The 22583-nt window shown below is 35.1% G+C and overlaps 1 protein-coding gene across 8 annotated transcripts in view; it reads right to left on the bottom strand.

The window, feature by feature from the left end:
• Positions 1-22583, bottom strand: part of LOC109087828 (beta-1,3-galactosyltransferase 1) — a 141279-nt gene that overhangs the window by 57314 nt on the left and 61382 nt on the right. For 4 of the 8 annotated variants that reach the window (XM_042731847.1, XM_042731853.1, XM_042731846.1 and 1 more), the window contains exon 2: positions 18096-18150. The gene's annotated coding sequence lies outside the window, so the exon portion shown is untranslated. Of the gene's footprint in view, positions 1-18065; positions 18151-21649; positions 21756-22583 lie in introns of those variants that run through there. The other 4 variants (XM_042731849.1, XM_042731852.1, XM_042731848.1 and 1 more) reach the window with 3 other exon arrangements.

Below are 22583 nucleotides of genomic sequence, written 5' to 3' on the forward strand. Positions count from 1 at the left end.
TAATGGTCAGGTAAACAAATAAAATATTTCATCTTATTTAGTGTTATCTTGCCATTTTAATTTTATATCTCGCAATTCTGACTTTTTTAAAGAAAATACAGTTCAGATCTTGAAAATCTGACTTTTAATAAATAAAATATTTAATTTTTTTGTTAGTGTTTTATTTTGATGGTTTTTGTTTCAAAATAATTTATTATATTTGAATCATACATTTTTTTGTTTAAATTAAATATTGTCTCAAACCCCCTACAGTTCACTCTGAAACCTGAGACCTAGTTCAGACTTCCAAAAAAAACAAAACAAAACTAAACAGATCTGAATCAAATATGCCAGAAAATCTGATTTTTGCTGCATGTCTGAACAGTTCTAGCCTCATACGGTTGTCCACACAATGTGTCAAAAGTGCGATGTCAAAGCAGGTTTTGCCTACATTGTGAGGAATAAATGTGTCCACAAGGACAGTAAAACTTGAAATCACCAGCCATCAGGCCCCATGAGAAACACAGCTTCATAAATGTACTCAACAATCTTAATGAAGATGCACGGATGCAGAAAGATTTGTGTGAGAATCAGGGATAGAAATATCATAACACTCAGAATAAAACAAGAACTGGATGTATATGGCTATCCAGACAAATTCAGCAGAGATGCAGTGACCGTACACATGCAGTGAAATGTTTCCCTGTCAACTTTGGGGACATGAACAGATGACAAATGTCTCTTCTTTTAGCCTTAGTCTCTTTCTCTTTCACATACACTCAAATTCTTTCATTTTCCAGTCTGTTTCTGGCTGTTTCACCTCGTATGTCCAACTACAATGGAGTCCAAAAATCTGAAAAATCTGATATTTAGTTTCTAATTTACTGTAAAGCTGAAAATAACAAATGCATTTTATGAGCTCAAACAATTTGGCCCTAACGTTTTTCTTTACCTCTCCAGGAACCTCACATGTTTCAAATGCTATTTTAAGACATCCTAGATGAACTCACGATGTGAAGAGCCTCTGTGTGTATTTTAGTGCTTCTACTGCAGAACGTTTTGTACAAATATTGTAGAAAAAGTTTAGTACAGACTTGCTAATGTTGCTGAAGGACATACAAGTGTCACTTCATTATCAGGGACCTTGCTGCACTGCGGTGAAAAGACTATTAGGGAGAAATCACTCAAACAGATCAAAACACAAAACATCCCACCATGCATAGCTACATATAAAAGATTTACAGTACACTTTTTGTTTTGCTTTAAATTTGCACATATATTACTTGCATTAAGACATATTACCTGTTGCACATACTGAGACTGGGCAATATACTGTAAAATTCACTATATATTCACTATCATTTATATAATTGTGCTTTCTGTGGTTCCATTATAGTGTTTTATTGTTGTTTTAATAGCATTTCTTTTCTAAAACAAGAGCAAAAATAGCATATGAACTGGTAAATTAAAAAATCTGAAAATCACTTAAACTGTCCACCCACTTGTATCACTTGAATCACAAAACTGTTCAGTCTCATTTAAAAACTGCTCATGGATGTCTATGAAGTAAATTTTTTCATGCATTAAAATGTTTTAGTATGAATCAATATAGATAAAAACTGCTATTTATTACTATGTCTTGTTATATTGGTTCATATTAAACAGTGCATTGCAAAAAAAAAAAAAAAAAATAAAAAGGAAAAAATAAATCTTAGTATTTCTGTCTTGTTTCCCATTAAAAATACATTCTTAAATCAAGATACATTTACTTGAGAAGCAGCATGACATAAGATATTAAGTCTTGTTTTCAAGAAAAATTAAGGGAGTTTTTGCTTAAAATTAGAAAAAAATGATATTTTTCTTGCTAAATTTGAATATATTTTTCAGAAAACAAGGATTAAGATCTTGTCATTTTGCTTCTCAAGAAAATGTATCTTGATTTAAGAATGCTTAGATATTTGTAATGGAAAACAAGCCATAAATCCTAAGTAAGAAAATCATTTTTTTTTTTTGCAGTGTGTGGAAAACATTGATTATTCGACTGTATTTCTATGAACCTCCTTAAGCAGTAAGGAGTTGAGTATGCTTGGCTGAATGATCTTCACAGCAGTTTCTCATTGTTTTTGATTGATAAAGAGTGTTTCCTGAGCAGATGGCCAAACCAACAGCATGAGGCCCGGGGTAGAGAGCTGCGATTCTGCATTTGGGGCATCTTACAAGACAAAACCCTGGAGGAAACAAGCACCCTCTCTTTCTCTGCATCACACGCATGCAGAGCACATGCAGGAGGAGGTGACAGAGGACACTGAAGGCCTATCATCACTCAACAATAGCTTGCTGTGAGTGGGAGGAGTGTGTGTTTGAAACGCTACATACAGTACCATATAAACTGAGGTTATACTGAGACGAGATAAGCTGAACTGAACTGAATCAATACTAAATAATGACACTATTGTCTTGTTAGATCTGCTTTACAGTAGAATTTGGATTTGTCTCATATCTGAACTTCGTGTTAGTGATTCTGTTACTTATTTAATACTATAAAGCTGCTTTGAAACAATCTCTGCTGTAAAAAACAATTAAAGTGATAGGTCACCCAAAAAAAATAAAAAATCTGTCACATCATTTACTCAGCCACAAGTTGTTCCAAATCTGTATGAGTTTCCTTCTTCTGTTGAACACAAAAGAAGATATTTTGAAGAATGTGGGTAGCCAAACAGTTGACGGTAGCCATTGACTTCTACAGTGTTTTTTCTATGGCTACCGTCAACCGTTTCAGGTGAACTAACCCCTCAATGTGACTTGAATTGACTAGATGAGAGAAGATGAGAGGATGTTTAGAATTAGTAATGCCTGAATTGGTCACACAGGTTAGTTAACTGTTTTGAATCAACGAGTGTTTCATTTGGAATAATTTGAAGAGTTGTTCACTCACAGTCTGAGTAGTTTGGAGCAGTTTTACATAGATATCTAACGCATACCACGGCTTCTTTTTATATCAATAAATGTGAAATTATAAATAGTCAGAAAGTCACTAATTTAATTAAGTTTTGTTTATTTAAAAAACATGTCCTAAAGAATTAGGTTACAACAAAGGTTTTGTGCATATTTGCTTTTTTAAGAAAATAATATTTTTATTCAACAACAATGCATTAAATTGGTTAAAAATGACAGCAAACTTTTACAATGTTACAAAAAATCCATATTTACTCCAAATATTATGTATTAAATATTTTCTAAATTTTTTTATTTTTGTTAATCCTGAAAAAATGCACCACAGTTTTCACAAAAATATTTGATATTTTAATATATTTTGATAAGATAATGTTTTACAATAATTAGTTTTTACTGCATTTTTGATCAAATAAATGCAGCCTTTATGAGCAAACTTAAAAAAACATGAACAAAAATTTAACTGACCCCATTTATTTTTAGCGTAACTAACTTATTCATTTTAATCTTATATTTGTTGTTGTACTAAATAGCTTATCTAGCTGAATTTTATTTTAGCAGTTTGCCAAACACAGAGAGAAGAAGAAACAGAAGGAGAGGAGAGAATGAGACGAGAGGAGGCGAGATAAGACTAGACAAGATGAGAGCAGAGGACAGGATGAGAGGAGAGGAGAAAAAAGAAATGATCAAATTACCCTGGGAATTACTATCTGACACCATGCAGACAGAGAGAGAGAGAGTGAGATAAAGAGAGACAGCAGCAGAAGATCAGTGCAAGTAACTCTGCCATGATCTGCAGCAGATGCATTCATCCTCCTTCTGAAGAAACACTCCACACTCAACCTGCTACAACAAAATCAATGTTTTACCTTACTCTCGGCCTAAAACGCTGATTTATGCACAGGCGAGAGAGAAGAGCAGAGCACTGGTGTCAGGTCACATTCAAACGCAGACAAAAGAGGCAAAAACTGCAATCTGACATGAGTGCAGGCAGAGAACACAGCATCTCCAAGTCATTTAAACGTGTGCGGCATGAAGTCTCAGATGCCACACCACAGCCTGAGGAGGATGCGACACTATCATTCAGTGACCTTTTCTGTGCAATTTCAAAGCAACTTCAATTTGTCAAAAAGCGTAAATTGGCACGGATCTGTGACTTCAGCTTGTGTTAAAGAAACACGTTACGTTCTCCTTGAGAAATGCATCTGCTGCACCTGTGCACGGGAACCAAATGAACCCGCCATTATTTAGGTTTATCAGCAACTTCCTCCAGCTGTCTGCAATACAGCAAAACAAGCATAGTTTACCTATGGACACATACATGGATAATAATATATTTTTTTATGTTTTAAAAAAAAAAAATCAATTATGCTAACTAAGGCTGCATATATAGTATATTATTACCATTTAAAAGAACTGTTTTCTATTTGAATATGTTTTAAAATGTATTACTGTGATGCAACATTGAATTTTTTTCCAGTCTTCAGTGTCACATGATCCTTCAGAAATCATTCTAATATGCTATTTACTTTATGAACTATTTTTGGACACATAAAAAAAAATACACTTGTTTTTCACTGGATTACTTCCTTAGGGAACTTTAGACGAAGACATTTATATATAATAGTTATTTATTATACATAACATTTAATAGTCTAAAACAAGTATAACCTTAAGCAAACCTTAAACAAACAAACAAACATACAAAAAAACCTTCAGAAGTTTTGCTTGAGTTAGGTTAATTAATTCAAACTTAAAACTTTTAAAAAATGTTAAAAATTATATTTTGAACACAATGCTGACTGCCAGAATAGGTAAGAAAAGCAACAACAACAAAATAACAACAAAAATAATCAGGTGCTTCAAAAATCTCAGTTCTTAAGGGTTAATGATCAAATATTGAGGAGTGTTTAGAACCAAATATTACTTGACAAATCCCTCAAGTTTTCCAGGAAAATCCACAAAAGCCTACCAGCTGGTGAAACATAATGAAAGTAATAAAAATACAAAGTATGTGTTCTTAGTTTTAAGCTCTTCAGGTGCATCACCACACCTAAATTCAAACCTTTTAAACACCAATGCTACATTTTAAAGACAAGACAGCTGATCTGAAGAAGAAACAGGAAGCAAAAAAAGCTTGAGGAAAAATGCAGTGTTGTTTGTGTTTAAAGACACACTAAATGATTTAGGAAAAAGTGAGAGCTGTATTACACAAACACAGCCGTCCCTCCTCATCCACCTGCTCTATTTATTGCCTCCGGTCTGACATTGACCTGCAGCACCCAGGAGCTCAGGCTGACCCTGCACAGGTCTGCTGTGTATCGCACGATTGCAGAACCGTAGTTTTGGTTTTTAACACTGGCATGGATACCAACTATACAGGTGCAGCATGTTTTGCCTACACAGTCAAACTGCCTGTTACAGATGATCAGTTGTTCTTGTGTAGAAACGAGTATTTTTATACACATATAAATCCTAAAGTCTACTGCTGTTTGTTCACTGTATAAAAACATCCCAACTAGAGATTCACAATGTTCCAGGTCTAGGTTAAAAATCTAGGTTATTAAAAGAATAAAACTATAAAATGTATTTTAATGCATTATTTCATTTAAACGCAATATGATTTTAAAATAATGTGTTTTTGAAAACATGCTAAGGTTTTAAAAAAAGTAGTCATAGTGTTTTTATTCGTTTTTATTTATTTGATATGAGTAATTTAATCTTTAAGTTTGTGTTCCAAATGCAAAGAGAAAATAATCAGTTAAGTACATCTCATTTGTCAAATGCATTTTAATGCACTACTACATTTAAATGTAATATGTGTCATAATTTATGTTTAAGTCCACTTTTTTTTTGAAAACTTGGGTTCTGTTTATTAAACAACCAAAAATATGAATCAGCACAATTATTTTCAACATTGATAATAGTAATAAATGTTGTTGTTGTTTTTTTCAGTAAATTAGAATTATGTCTGAAAGATAATGTGACAATGAAGACTGAAGTATGTAAAAAAAAAAAAAAAAAATTGCTGATGCTGAAAATTCAGCTTTGCATCAGAGGAATAAATTTAATTTTACAGTGTATTTAAATAGAAACCAGTTATTTTAAGTTGTAATGATATTTTCACAATATTATTGATTTCATGTATTTTTTATCAAATAAATGCATCTTTCTCAAGTCTATGCTCATGCCTCATGGTACTTTAAGCACACACACACTCAGTTTGAGATATGATTTGGATATATTCTGTAGTTTAGTGTAATGGCAGTGCACACAATGCGTTAAATCAATTACTCTTTTGCCTCCGCTTTGTATCGATTTCCTGAATAAACACATATCAGCTAGATCCGCTGGATTTGAGAGCTGCAGGCTTTTTTGACAATTGTTTATTTTTCCAGCATTGCGACTCTATTTAAAATCTCTATAATCTGAAGCTTAAACAACAATTCTTTAGCTGTATGGTTATTTGTCAGTCATAAAAGCATAAACATACTGCCTTTAAGCCTGAGAGAAATACAAACAGCTTTTCTGCAACCGTAAATTCAAAGCGACACCACACTAATGTAAATACATCTCTCTCTTTCTGTTGCCTAACCTCCCTGGAAACTACATCCAACAAAAATGCATCTACAAAGCTGTCAGGAAAAGGTATAGTGTGTAAGGTAGCGATTTGTTCCATCTACAAATTACATATTTGCTTTCCAAGAAAGCCCCTGAAATGCAAAACAATTTAATGTAGGACAGATCCAGGGTAAGTGCAGCATAGTTTCATGAAGGGTTATAATTTTTATTTTTTTATTTTTATAAGAAAAAAAATAAAAAATTTGAAAAATTTTTACAATCAAAAACGACTCATTTATTTGATTAAAAATAGAGTAAAAACTGTAATATTGTGAAATATTGTTAAAGGAGAAATATAATGCCCCTTTTTACAGCATGTAATATTAGTCTCAGTTGTCCACAGAATGTGTTTGTGAAGTTTCAGCTCAAAATACCCCACAGATCATTTATTATATCATTTTGAAAATGTCTATTTTGAAGGGAAGCAGAAACATGCATCGTGCCTGTCTCTTTAAATGCAAATGAGCTGCTGCTCCCCACCCCCTTTTTCCAGAATAGAGATGTGCCATTACAGCTTAGAACTACTAAAAACAACTGTTTTGGATCTGATTATCATGTTTATTGCACTGAAATCATGGATTTTAAACAATAATAGCTTAAACTTCTGATATACGGTTTTCTGAGTGCACATATATAAAACGTGGCTGTCACAGCATGTGAGTACTAAACTAAGTTCTCATTCACACACAAGTTTATGTTAAAACACACGAGTTACAAAACAGTCGGTTATGTCTGTGAGGGTTTTTGATCTGTGTGGCAGCCAAAATATACAATAAATAAATCAATAAATCCACTGCTTTATTGTCTCCTCTGAGGCTGGGACTCTAAATTGTGTTCTGTGCTCGTCTGTGTAGACAAAGACAGAACAGTTAGCATGTTTTGCTCAAAATTTCGTCAAGTCATTAGAACTGGTACACCATCGCTTGGACAGTCAAAATGACAGCGCTATGGGTGGAAACTTACAGATTAAGGGGGCGATAATATTATAATGAGATCCTTTTGCAACGTCACTAGGGGAGCAAAATCAGACAATCTCGTTTTTTTAGATGCTTGCAGAAAAAAGCTTACTGAAGTAAAGTTACTGGGTTAATCTTTTTTGCGTTTCATTGATTGGTAGACCTGATTATAGCACTTAAAATCTTGAAAAGGTAGTGTATATTGTTAAATTTTTTCCCCTTAATTTGAGTTATATTTCATATTTCTTTTTCTTGTTTTTACTTGAAAAAATAATGCATATAATTGACATTATTATATGTAAACACAATCATGCCAATAAAGTACTTTAAAATGCAACAGAAGTACAAACACATTTTGAATCAGAACTATCCATTTTGTAATATTAGTTTTACTGTTTTCACCTCAGGTATTTCATAATGCCAAACTGTTTCTGCACTGACGCCAGTCTCCAGTTCATTATATTCATGCTCATTTTTATTCTTTTGACATGAATAATGTCATCTTTTGTTTTGTGCACCAAATGAAAAGAGGAAATAATCAGACGAGATGAAGTACTTTCCATTGTCAAGCATTTGATTTACTGAAACATCCAAACACAGGCATTTGCACATGGTTATTGAATATATTATGCACTGGTGTGATATTTACCGTAACTGTGACATACTCATGCCGTGATTTGGGTCAAACGGCCCACTTGTACTCCAGAGATCGAGAGGTCATCCGCTATATTATTTATCAGCCATTCAACTTCTGACTGTCGAATGTTGCTAACTGCTCTTTCTGCATCCCTGCTAAATGTAATCTGACTTCAAAAGTAACTGCTCTGCAAAGTCACTCTATTGAGTACATTTATAGAATCGTTTAGGGTTTTAGAAATCCCTGAGATATTCATTACAAATTTAGCTTTTCATGTCAGTGGAATTTTACACTACAAAAAGAGCTTATTCAGTTCAGACAGGCAGAAAAGTGAGCTCAGATTAAAACCCTGTGAAAGTCCACTTAAAGGGATAGTTCACCCAAAAATGAAAATTTGATGTTTATCTGCTTACCCCCAGGGCATCCAAGTTTCTTCAGTAGAACACAAACCAAGATTTTTAGCTCAAACCGTTGCAGCAGTCTATCACTCTTATAATGTAAGTGGATGGGAATCACGGCTAAAACATACAATAAAACAAACAAAAAAAAAACATACACAAACAAAACCAAATTAAATCCTGCGGATTAATAAATTGTATTTATTTACAGAGGTATATAATGTCACACTTGTCTGTGTGTAGAGACGTTGCGCAACGCAAATCCATGAATGAATGTTCCGCATTGAGGTAAACTTCAACAGATTTCCCCTGCTCAGGGAGTAGGGAGCAATGAACACTGTGTAGGGACCATGTCAATGGGAAAACAGTTTATGCATGGAGGTCACTTCTAACGAGCTGATTATCTGAATTAACAAAGAGAGACATGCAAAATATGCAGAGCTGGGGGGCACGAGGACTGGGTTTGAGAACCGCTGGGGTAGAGTAGAGCTTGTTGTTTGTCATTTCTCAGATCACAAATGCAGACGTGGTTTTATTTTTATGTGGCACGATGCAACGCAACGTGTAAAAAGACAGTATAAGTCATTATAATCAGTAATTATGTCCCCACTGGATGCAACAAATGGCTTGTTTGTAATGGGTTTTAATGTTTTTGTCTTGTCGCGCCATCACAGTATGGCAAGGGGTGTAACATTTCCATCACACGCTTGAGGCATTCAGCCAATCACAAAGCAGTGGATAGCTGGCCAATCAGAGAACACCTCGCTTTTCAGAACGATGAGTTCTGTAAAAAAACGATGCGTTTCAGAAAGGGTCACATGATGTTGCTAAAAAGAACATTATTTTGTGTATTTGGTGTAATGAAATGTGTTTATGTGGTTAAAGGTTAAAAACATTATTTTCCACATAGTGTACATTATTGTTTCTCCTCAATGCCCCGCCTTCTGAACACATCGATTTTTACAAAGCTCATCACTCTGAAAAGCTAGGGGTGCTGTGATTGGCCGAATGCCTCAAGTGTGTGACGGAAATGTTATGTCTCTTAACATATTGTGATGCCCTGTCCGGCCGGAGCGACGAGACATAAACATAAAACCCATTATAAACGTGATATAAACATTTCTAGTCGTGTTTTCTTTTGGAAGGCAAAAACAAAGTAGTTTTGCTTTCTCAACGAAACAGCGTCACGTAGAGGCCGGAGGCCTAGAGTGAGCCGCGGACTTGAGTGAGCAGAGGCCGGAGGCGTAGAGTGAGCCACGGTATAGAGTGAGCCGCGGCCGGCTTGATTGAGCAGAGGTGGGCGGCTTGAGAACGGTGCGGCAGGCGAATTCTACGAAAGAGTGTACCTTGGTCTTTCAGCAACCAAAAGCTAATTCCCCAATCCATACTCTGCTTCATCCACCGTGAAAGCAGACTCGGCGATCCACAGTGCAAAGTTGATGTATTTCCTCAGCGACCAGCGCGGATCAGCTCCAGGCATGACGAAGCGGATATCTTCCTCTTTTGGAAGGCCAAACAAAATAGTTTCGCTTTCACAGTGAAACACACAGCATCTATACGACATGGCGGCGGCGGCAACAACAGTACTACAGCGAGAACATCTGGGCGGTGTTATGCAAATCTTCCCACATACTGACGTAGATATGTGGGGGTGTGTTAAAATGAGCCGTTTCAGGGGGGCGTGGATGAGTGTTAACTTTTATAAAGAATATCTCTTTGGATTTGAGACTTTAGTCTTTGCAATTTTACAGATCTTCTTTATTCACCAAGATCTTGTAACACTCTAAAGTGAAAGGACAATTTGAAATCGCATCATATGACCCATTTAAGAGGCACAGGCCTGTATTTTAAACCTATTCTTTTGTTTTTTTACACAATAATAGGGCCATATAAAATGTTATTTTTAATTTTTCTAATAATAAGATCAAGGCATACAACATTAATTTAATTTATCCTAATCAAATGAAAAACCCTCTTATTTTTTAGCAAACAAAGTGCTGCACAACAGAGGTTTACTGTTAAAATTAAAAAGAAAACAAGTGTGATTATTCCTTTAAAAATACAGATTTATTAATATTTATTATTATTAGTAGAAGTAGGAGTCTTAAGACTGCTAAAAAGTGATATATTTCTAACAATTTCTTCACGTTAAACTAAACTTTTATTTTGACGGGTTGCTGTGAGGAACTTGCAGCTGGTGTGTATGTGATATGACTTTTTGTCAATTTGTCAAATTAAACAGTAAAATGCTAATGAAGTTACTCTCAGATCAGCTGGGGATGATATTCGTGTATTCATATCATCATAGTGAGACGAAAGAGGCTGAAAACACCACGAGCGTCACCCGCACTTTAGTAAGTGTGTAGTAAACAAATGAGTGTGTCGCACCATCCGCCATTCATTCATTCATTGTGGAAATCATGGTGCCGTCACGTGTGATGTCAAAAGCTTCCACAGATTTGTAGTATTACTATAGAATTTTACCTAAACATTGCAAATCACGCATATTGCTTTGTTCTTGTTTCTTGTCAACAGTATCGCTGCCATGATAAGCACTGAATGAATGACAGGCTTTCCGTTGTAGCATAAGGGAGACATCTAGTGTAGTAGACTAATGATAAGATTCAAATTAATCAGATATTGTTTTAAATGTTTGCTGAAATAAATACCGGAAAAGAACAATTCTTTTGAGAATCAATATCGAATCAATGTTATTTAAAAAAACAATTAATCGAAAAATCAATTATCATAATTTCTTCAAGTTAAACCAAACTTTTTTTGTTGGCTTGTTGTGAAGAACTATGTTGGGTTCCTCAAAAAACCTTTCCGTGAACCTTAGTGTGAAGAACATTTAAAAAATTTAAAGAATCTTTTTCCATTGTAAAGAAACAATTTTGCATTGAAATGGTTCCATGTGTGTTAATGGTTCTTTATGGAACCATCGATACCAATAAAAAACTTACTTTACTTTTAAGGCCAACATGAATCTTACATTCTCTCTGCCAGGACCACAACAATACGACATTTCTTTAATTACCTACTTTAATTCACATCCAATTGATCTGGAATATTGATTATTGGATTCCGGAATGAGGAGAAGGCTACTAAAAAGCTGTTAATCTGCACAAAGAAGCAAAGCATGTGTGAAAGGAAAATCACTAGCCATAAAGCAGCACCACAGTCATTGTAAAGCTCACACAACATACAATCCATGATGAGTTTGTAATTTATACACAATCCATGCCTCCACACACCTGCCCTCACGCTCCAACGCATAACTGCTCACAACTTCTTCTCACGCAACGCACGCCTACACACAACCCACGCTTAATTTATACTCACTAGTCAGTTTGGCACAAAACAAAGGATGAAGAGAGAATAATTGACCAAGCTACAGATAAGGCATGCAGCTTTCAGCCTTTATTATGCTTTCACAGAGACACCATCACTTTTTCTATAAAAATGTATCTTTTATATTCTCACAGATATCACCTATATCTATCTATCTATCTATCTATCTATCTATCTATCTATCTATCTATCTATATGAAATGCATCTATATGAAATGAACACCATATAATTATATGCATTTGATTGCATTTTATTTTGTGATTTTACTGTAGTGTTATGAGGGCCACAGATGAGCACACATATAAGAGCCAATCACAGATTTTAGTGGTGCTGAGTTGACAAGTGAAAGCTGAAGCCATTTCAATAGAGTCTAGATTTGACTATGATTAATCGTAAATGTTTACGGTTGCAGCCACAATGCCTTGTACAGTAAATGTCAGAAATCATAAATCCTTAAAAGTCAAAATAGTATTTTTAAGACTGCTGCCAATGTCCATACCATACAGTGCCATAACAGAAAAATAATCAACTCAGCAAGCAGCATTGGATTTGAACAGATTAGAAATTTTATGTGATTTTGTATCAAACCTTAAACTTTGCTGTTGTCATGACAGCCTGTTCTGTTTTCTGTCAGATTTTTATGAAGATCAACAGAAAATGTGTTTTGTTCTTGTTCTAATTTAATCATGTAAAAAAAAAAAAATCACATGGTTGCAGTGTTATTTTAGCCTCATTAAGATGCTATTATACTTTTTATTTATATATATATATTTTTACTTTTTTATATTTTCTGTTTTAATGTTAAGTTTAAAGTTTTAGCTATTCTGTTGTGCTTTGTAATTTTTTTAGGTTTAGTTTTTTAAATGATTTATATAGTTTTTATTAATTTTTATTTCAGATTTAATTTATTTTAGTTAAAGTACATTAAACTAAAAGAAAATGGGAAATGACTAAAATAATCTAAAATAAAAATAAACTTACACATTTTTTATTACTTAAAGTTTATTTTATTGCAAGTAACGAAAACATTATTTTTTTTTTCATTTTTTAACAACTCTACATGGTTGATATTTTGCTTCATATGTTGACAGTTTAACCCCATGCGTATCAGTGTTGTTAACATAAACTTAAACTAAAAATATTCAAAATTGCTTTCAGTAATGAAGTACTTAACCCTTAAAAAACTTGATTCAAAATATTAACAAATCCAATAACTAAAATAACAGATGTAGAGAAACAAAATGTTATTATTTTACTTATGATTAGAAAACATAAATATAGGGGTTAAGATTTGTTGAAGAAAAACTCAAACAATAGTTGTACAAATGTATTGTACAACTGTTCAGGTTCAATTAGACAATCACAGTTAAATAATTACAGTAATCACAACTTGCTTTTGAAAATAGCAGAATCTAATCAGCAGGGCTGTTACACTCTTCTTTTTTAGCTTCTCCATTAATTTGTTTTTCTTTCATCAGAGCAGAGAAGATGAAGTCTCTGATGATTACTCTTTCTCTAGCACAAATCAACCACTTGAGAGCATAACAGGACGGCCATCACTGTGTGCTTAGTCTAGTTTCTGAAGAAGAAGATGATGACTACTGGAGAAACGTCTTTGTTCTTTGCTGTCTTTACTTTTAAAACAGGAATGGAAAAATCTCAAGAACTGAGAGATTAAAGTCCTTTGTCCTTTGATACACTGTAAATCGCCTTGATTCCAGGAAATGGCCCTGTTACTTTTTAAATGGGTATTGCCTCATTCAAAGAGATCCAATTTTTCAAAACTATTAGTCCTGAAGGCCGTCTAAGTAACCTCTACAGCAAAAAACCCTGCAAGCATGGAGCAGCAAGCCAATGACGGGCCGGCCAGGAAATGAGACTTTCCTTTAACCTATCAAACGTCACAATCCAGCCAGGAGACGGAGGCAGCAGTGACACAGAGGAGATGCACTGGAGGAGCACTGAACATGATCAATATGAGAAAAGGGTTTCCAATCTCCACAGCACAGACACCAAGAAGAAACCGCTAGGCTCATTTAAAGGTGAAGGGTATGAATTATCTAGCACTAGTAGAAACACATACAAAATTGGAGTGCAATCTGTTCTTTGAGAATAGTGTACTAACATGCTACTCTTATAGCATGCATATTATTTCAACTCAGGCTGCGTCTCAACCTACATTTTAATTTGAATTATTTAAGGTTAATAATTCACTGCAGTTTCCAGCTGGATGCAACACTAGTAGCAGTAAAACAGCAACGGTTTATTATTCTTTTTCATACAAATTATGATTACAGAGCAAATGGTCAATTAAAGGAATAGTTCACCCAAAATACAATTCATGCAAAGTCGTGAAGAAGATTTTGTTTCTTAGGAACATAATTTTAGCATTATATCACTTGCTAATCAATGGATCCTCTGCTTTGTATGGGTGCCATCAGAATAACACCCCAAACAGCTGATAAAAACATCACGATAATCCACTTCATCCTTTGAGAAAGGAGAAAGGAGAAAGGTATCCAGTGACATATTCGTTTACAGCTGTTTTTGCTTATAAACAGTGCTTGACCTGTGCATATTTCTCTCCTGATTCAGATAACTTGACTTTTTCACTGGAGAAAGCAAGATTATGGATAATAGTTATAGAGGTATTTTAGCCAGAAACAATGATCCTGATGTATTTGTTTCTTACAAACACACAGCTTTTTGCATCACAAGATGTTGGAATGAATTGGTGTGGGTACTTGTGGATTATTGTGATGATTTTATCAGCTGTTTGGACTTTCTGACGGCACCCATTCACTGCAGAGGAACAGTTGATGAGCAAGTGATGTAACACTGAATTTCTTCAAATATTTTACAATAACCAATGGAATGAAACATTGCCAGAATCAAGTTTATCCCTGGATATTTCACTTTGAAAGTGTTGTGAAATGAACAAAATACACAGATGACCTGCTAAATTTGCAAAAATGTCTAGTATACAACAGATCATGCTGCATGCAAAACTGCAATGCATGTGACTTGACTGTTTCACAAACTGACACCTTGACGATTTGCAGTGTGAAGAATGAACCGGAAGTAATATCAGCTCTGATTTTTATCTCTATTTTGACTCATTTTTTGGAGTAGCCAAAAACAAGGAAATTTTTTACACAAAATTTAATAAAAAATGTAAACTGATGACTTTTAATAACAAAGATGATGACAGATCATGACATCACTTGCAGCAATTGTAAATGCAATCTGACAAGGTCATGTGACAATAATGTAGCATACTATTGTTTGAAACATATTGTTGCATAATGCAATATGCACAATTCAGTAAGTTGAATTCCATTCTCAAATTTTGAATAAATAACCATTGGCTCGACCACCTCTTTTAGGGTAGTCAAGGCAACTGTTTGAGAGTGTTTGCATTACATTTCCAATTTTGTTTGATTCTGCAAGTGGCACAGAAATTACACACATCACCCTTAAATTTTGATGTCAGTATTTGTTGCAGTAACCTCACATTAGCAAAAATACTAGGTTTACTAGAAAACAAAACATCTGGCAGGCACATTTCAGCACACAAGACATTAACCTACGTCAGTTTATTCGAAACATATGCAGTATTTGGCATTGCTTACAACAGCCCCGCATCCACATAAAAGTTCACCAACTGACAAAAAACCAAAGGTTTTTAATGAGCACAACTAGTTCGCCCAGTGGTTTCACCAAACTCCCAGTTGACAGACTGTGCCTCCAAGCCAGAGTCCTCTTTGTGCTGTTCTATTTGTAGACAAAGGAAAATCAAATGGTGAAATGAGAGCACTCCCCCAGTGAAGTGTGGCTGACGGTTTAATGAATGCTAATTGCTCCTTAGTGGAAGCACAGGATAAAAATGTGTCGACACACACACACACACACACACACACACACACACACACACACACACACACACACACACACACACACACACACACACACACACACACACACAGCTGAAACACATGTGCCCTGATACATAACAACTATATGATCCCACACAGCCACATTTAGTATGATCTCTCAAACCCTCATTTGAATGAAGATCAAAATACATGAACCTCTAATTTGGCTGATACCCCGTGGTAATTTCGTATACGCTCGGAGCAATGGGGCGTACACACATAGTAACACATACTAACATCATTAGTGCACTACTTGCGATAGCTTTTGAAAATGATTGCTTTGTTAAGACATGTCATTGTTAAAATAGCATGTCTTTCTAATTTGACAATGAATCAGCAATAAAAAAATACATTCTGAATATTAATAGCAGAGGTGCACTATGCATAATCCAGCTCACTCAGAATGCATTTCCTACAGTATCAATGTCTTCACTCCTATTGGTAGTTCACCGGAACACTGCTCATTTGCATAAAGTAACACTTTTCTCAACTTTTATTACTGGACATGCTAACATCGCTATGGTTGTATTGATGATTGTAGTGGGCTTTCCAACTTGATGCACTCAACTTGCCACAGATTTTGAAAATGATTTGCTGTTAAAATAGCATGTCTTTCTAATTTGAGAAGGAACTAGTTTTCGCAACAATAAAATGTAACATTCTCTAGGGAAAAATGCTTCAATATAAACTGCAAAAGTTCATATTGTGCCATAAACAAAATGAATGATTATCTATTAGCATTATCAAAAGTACCGATTCGGTACTGAAATTTTTAAAAATGTAAATTTCCCGCTAGCATTTGAGCGCTGTTATTCATATATTATCAATACATAAATCAAACTCATATTGAATGCAATTTATTCAGTATTTCAGGACATGGATCACATGCTTCAGTGTCTTCACTCCTATTGGTAGTCACAGCATTGCTACTCATTAACATAAAGTAACACTTCATTCAACTGTTATTGCTGGACACGCCCACATTATATAGATGATTGTATTGGGCTTTCCAGTATGGTGCGCCAATCAGCTTGCCACAGTTTTTCAAAACGATTTGCCATTTAAATAGCATGTCTTTCTAATTTAACAAGGAATCAGTTTTCGCAGCAATAAAATGTAACATTCTACAGAGAACGTGTTTCAATATAAACTGCAGCAGTGCATAATGCATCACAAAAAAGCTGAATGATTATCAATGCATGAATCAAACTCACTCTGAATGCAATTTATTCAGTATTTCAGGACATGGAGCTCATGCTTCACTGTCTTCATTCCTATTGGTTGTTGCCACATTGCTGCTAATTTGCATAACATAACATTTTTCTCTATTTTTATCACTGGAAGCACCCACATCACTGTGGTTGCATTGTTGATTATAGTAGACTTTCCAACTTACTAACTTACTTTCCAACTTGCACTCAACTCACGACAGCTTTTGAAAACTACTGGCAGTTTAAATACCATGTTTTTCTGATTAAACATGGAAGTACAGTTATTTGTTTCAGCAATAAAATGTAACATTCTACAGGGAAAATATCTGAATATAACCTGCACAAATGCATAATCATGAACAAAATGAATACATGAATCAAACTGGCTCAGAATTCAATTCCTAGAGTATCAATGTCTTAACTCCTACTGCTAATTTGCATAAAGCAAGACTTTTCTAAACTTTTGTAGTTGAACACACCCACATAACTAACACTGGCAAAACTTACCAACTTTAATTGAAAATAAATGACTTCTGGTTGCCGCATATCACTATATGTGTGAATACCGCTGAATTATGCTAATCAGACGCTAGTCTGCATCCTCGGCTCATTTCTAAAACAGGAAAATATAAATAATTTGCAGAAGGAGTAATTTTGGCCGGTGCCCTGAGGTAATAACTTCAATTTATGGTGGAAAACTCAAAGGGGCTTTGAATTAACTCCTGTATCTCAGTGCACTCGCTACAAAACACAAGAGAAAACGTATGAGACATCACAAAGCTACGTCTGAAGGTCAAATTTCAAAGCGCTCGCTTCTATAAAAACGGCATTTAAAGGGGGCATATTTTTTGATAGCAAGAGTACACAGAAAGACACTATAAACCAAAACTACTTTGGGTCCAACAATACAAAAAGTTTTTATATATACGTGAGAGTTTATAGTATAGAAGCCAACAAGAGCTTGTTTTCTATCACAGAACAACTTTGCACTTTGTCAGAGAACAGCAATCAACAGCAATCCAACCTTTTTCAGAGCCATCCCACTATGTCGTACCTCAGATATGACCTATTGTTCCCGTACCATGGTCTCTCCTCCCTTCTCTAACCATCTGTGGAAAGAAGACAAGAGGTTATTAGAGAGGAGCTCGGAAAAGGAAGAGAAAGATATACAGTAGCTGCGAGCAGCAATTACAGGACAAAGCAACAGCAGCAGGGATGTTTTAATTTAACCATCGTCCAAAAAAGGATAAAAAAAATTATGATTTTAGGATTAGACGTTTAAAGGTTATGAGCTCATTTTATTTACAATTGACCAAAATGGACATTCTAGAGGCAAAAATGTTTGATTATAAACTGCAGCAATGCATCATGAACAAAATGAATGATTATCAATTCATGAATCAATCAAGCAGTGATGCAACCCAAAATATTTGAGAATTTTCTTTTTTTTTTTTTGTTGGACAAAATAGATTTGTAGGGCTGAAATCATCGGCCAAAAGTGTATTCAGTGTTGTGTTTTGACTCTGTCAGCATCTGATTTATGTAAACAACATGGATAATCTAAAACAAGTAAGCATGTTAGTGGCATTGATGCATTTCAATGTCACCAAAAATAATGAGTAGCAATAATACTGCCTTCACCATTACATATGCAAGGCCATTTCTTTGGAAGTTTTTTAAAAGTCAGGTTTGGTCTGAAGATCATTGCCACATACTTTGGTAAAAAACAAAAAAAAAACAAACAAACAAACAAAAAAAATCCTGTTAGAGTCCATGATAAGCACTGTCATAAGCCAAATAATCAGTGGAAAAACAATTACGTTTGTTTAAAAGTTATGAGCTAAAATGCAAGTGCAAATATAACTTCAACCTGTTGATGGCGCTAGAGGGTTTAAGAGGCCAATGCTAAGTTTTCGAAGATTGAAGCACAAACCCTCCTCTACCTCTCTGCCAAATTTCAAGACTTTCTGCCATATGGTTCTAGAGGCTTACCACACAAATACAACTGGTGGCCACACACCTTCGGCCTCTAACAAGCAATAATCAAAAGCAGAAGAGTGAAAGGTAACAAGAAGTCAGGCAGAAAGAATGAAGACAGGGAGACAGTGATAGAGCGGGTGAGGAGATGACACAAGGAGGATGGATGAGAGATGAACGGTTGCATTCCTTTATGAGTCTGTCAGGCTCTATGACTGGAAAAATTGATTATTAGAGCTGCTTTGTTTGGAAGGTCCACTGTGACCTGTCTCAGAGGAGCAGAGATGCTTTGACAGATGTGGACAACTCTGAGAGAGGCAAGGCGGTGCGTCTTAAAGGGACGTGAGTGAGATCCGTACAGAGAAACGCATTCCATCCTCTGTAAAGGCTTGATGTGCATTTCCTAAAAACTCCACATCACTGCTACTTTTAAGATGACAATATCTGGATGTAGAAAGCGATCAAGACATGTCCAAATCCTGTCACATAGTCTCAGCATCAGACATCCCACCCAAGACTTGCACAAAGGCAATGTTATTTATAAACACCTTATTTTTCACATTAAAATTTGCTTTTGCATTTGCTAACTACAAAAATCAACCGCCAAAAATACAAACCAGGATTGTTGAACAATAGCATTTCATGTTCAGTTTTTGTGTGTGTGTGTGTTTACCTATTTCAAGGAAGTTAGTGGACATTTTCAATAAATATAAGATTTTTAAGATTATAAAAATAAGATTTTTCCATAAAAATAACTATAACACACCTTCACTTATTCAATTGCGACTGTTAAATAAGCATTGCAGATATTAAAGACTGCGCTTGTATGATTTTTAATTAACTAACAGTCTAGTTTCCATCACAACTGTGAAGAATGATTTGTCACTTGCTATTGAAACTAAAGCTGAATAAAATAAAATATAAATATTGGATAAAAACATTAGAATGTTAGTACTATTGCAGTAGGCCTACTGGATGAAGTAGTATTATGACCAGATAAAAATGTATTAAAGCCAACTTGAAAAATTAAATATTAAAAGAAAAAAATATATAAACATAAACATAAAAATTACATGGAAATTAGAACCATTGAAGAACTGTTGCAGTAGCTTCTAATTGAAGTACTAAAATTGCTGTAACTAAATAAAAAATAAAGCTAATTGAAATATTAAAAAAGTAATAAAAAGGACAAGAGCACATAAAATTGCTAATGTTGTTCATTTGAATGAACTAAAATTAACATGAACACTTAAAATTTAATTCAAAATATTAATAAATACTATTATATTATAAATAATACTAAAAGTCTAATTTTGAAGAGTTTTGTTAGACAAGAAAGTGTGTACAACCCCATAAACAGCATGAATCTTGAAATGCACATACCAAATAAATGTTAATACAGTCAAAGTAGTTAGCCTCAAAGCTAACAAACATGGGCCGTATGCCACAAAGCTCTATTCACTTGGTTATCTCACATGAATTTGTTCTAGATCATTAGACATGATGTAATGGTGCTTTGTCAGTTTCATTAAGATGTCCCTTCATGCAAAAAGTCACTGACTGACAGAGCAGCGAAGCAGCAAGGCCTTTAGTTTCTCCTCATATCATGCGATTCATTTCGCCTCGTTTGTTCCTCCCATCTCTTAAGCATGAAAATATGATGAGCGCAGCTACAGACTCAGAGCCACCACCCTTCCAGATGATTACAATGATGATGGAGACGAGCATCCTTCCGATGGGGTCCTTGTTCAAAACAAAGTACAATACATCGGATTCGGCTGGCAAATCAAATATTCATGACCTCATTAAAGACTTTATTTAGTTGATACTGCTCGAATCCTATTAATCCTACTTGGTGCGACGGCGTAGCGAACAGCAGCTACAGCAATAATTTAGTGTTAATTAATATGGTATTCATGATCCACTTCCCCATTAAGTCTAATTTGGCTCATTCCGGGGTCTCACTTTTGCACACAGCTCAATTTCAACGCCACGTCTCGGGCATCGGTATGCGTTTCTGGGTTTCCGCCGATGTAAATGTCAGATTTACTGATGCGTGCTATTTCACAGGAAATTAGAGCTCTGCGATTCTTGTTGCGGAAAGGTCAGATAGAATCTTCTCTAATGAAACAGTTTTGACCTGATTAATACATCTCCGCCTGCGATGGAGAAATCATGCACATTATAGCGGCGTAACAGCCTCTTTTCTCTAGATAGAACAACACATCCGGGCTAATGTGCATTAATCATTTCGCAATCAGCGAACAGAAGACGAATCTTTGGTTTCTAACACCCCTGTCCTCATCCATAAAATCCTTTGCGCTCATTTGTAAACAAACTGTCATTTGAAATGACGAATGTGTTTCATTTCCTCCAATCTTTGAGAGAGAAAACTGGACCGGATGAAAATGCACGTTGAAAACCGAAGCGCTACACCTCTCTGTCTGAGCATCGCCGGCTCCATGGTGACAGATATTAACCAAGCAAAGAATTAGGAGAGTGAAATATTCATTCTTTTCCAAACTTGGCTAAGATGGAGAGTTATTGTAGAGATATTAATTGCTCGTGACAGCTGATGACTAGTGGCATGGAACTGCAGGGTAATTAAGGAGGTAGATTAATCATATTTACCGTTCCGGTGGTATCTAAGTGACAGGCCAGAGATAGGCAGACATTCCCCACCGAGATGAAATCGGCTCTTAAACTGCTTACAGGCTCCTAGCTGGAATACACAATGGGCCTGAATGTCACATCAATGATGGCAGCATCACATACTGTACAATACAGACAGAAGCACTTGGACGTGAAACGGCTGTGCTAAAAAAGTCGTTTAGTGGATTGCACTGCCATAAAAGACTAATAAACATCCAAGATTTATTCACCAGAAGTTTTTCACCAGAAAAAGCAGACATTTATGCAAAACTATAATGTAGCCTAAATGACTGCAAATTACAAATGCACTACAGAAAGCACAGCATTTGAGCAGGTAAAACTAGCATTAAAACTAGAGTTTGTATGAACACACAAACCTGTTTAAATCATTTAACCACACTAAATACTGCCATCAGTTCTGCCAGAAATGTATTAAAATTAACCCATGCACTATATATTTTCTCAATGTTGCCACTTAAATTAATTTTGGAAAATGTTTAAATCACATCAGACTCTGATAACCTTTTAGTTTACGGTACTTGCTGACTGGTCTCAAACATCAGGTCCATAACCACCACAGACAGGGTCCCTTCCCAATACTTAGAAATGACTAAACTGTCCCCCCAGTAGTTTAAATTCTTGCACTGATCTGCTCTCCTCCATTACTCAGTGCTCTTGTTGTTAGGATGACAAAAAGAGTTAACAGTGACATTTTCAGCCTGGTGATGGCCAATCAAATCAAAGTAGGTGAGGTTTACTGTTCACAGAAGCAGAGCATGAATTCCAGTGCTAAGCGTCAGTTTAACATGGAAACAAAGTGAAGTAAGGTGGAAGTTGCAAATCATTTAATTTTTGACAACTGTTTTGCATAAAAATATTATATGACCGACAGCTATATCTATTGATACAAACT

Source organism: Cyprinus carpio, chromosome B9, assembly GCF_018340385.1.
Source record: "Cyprinus carpio isolate SPL01 chromosome B9, ASM1834038v1, whole genome shotgun sequence".
NCBI classification, from domain to species: Eukaryota; Metazoa; Chordata; class Actinopteri; order Cypriniformes; family Cyprinidae; genus Cyprinus; species Cyprinus carpio.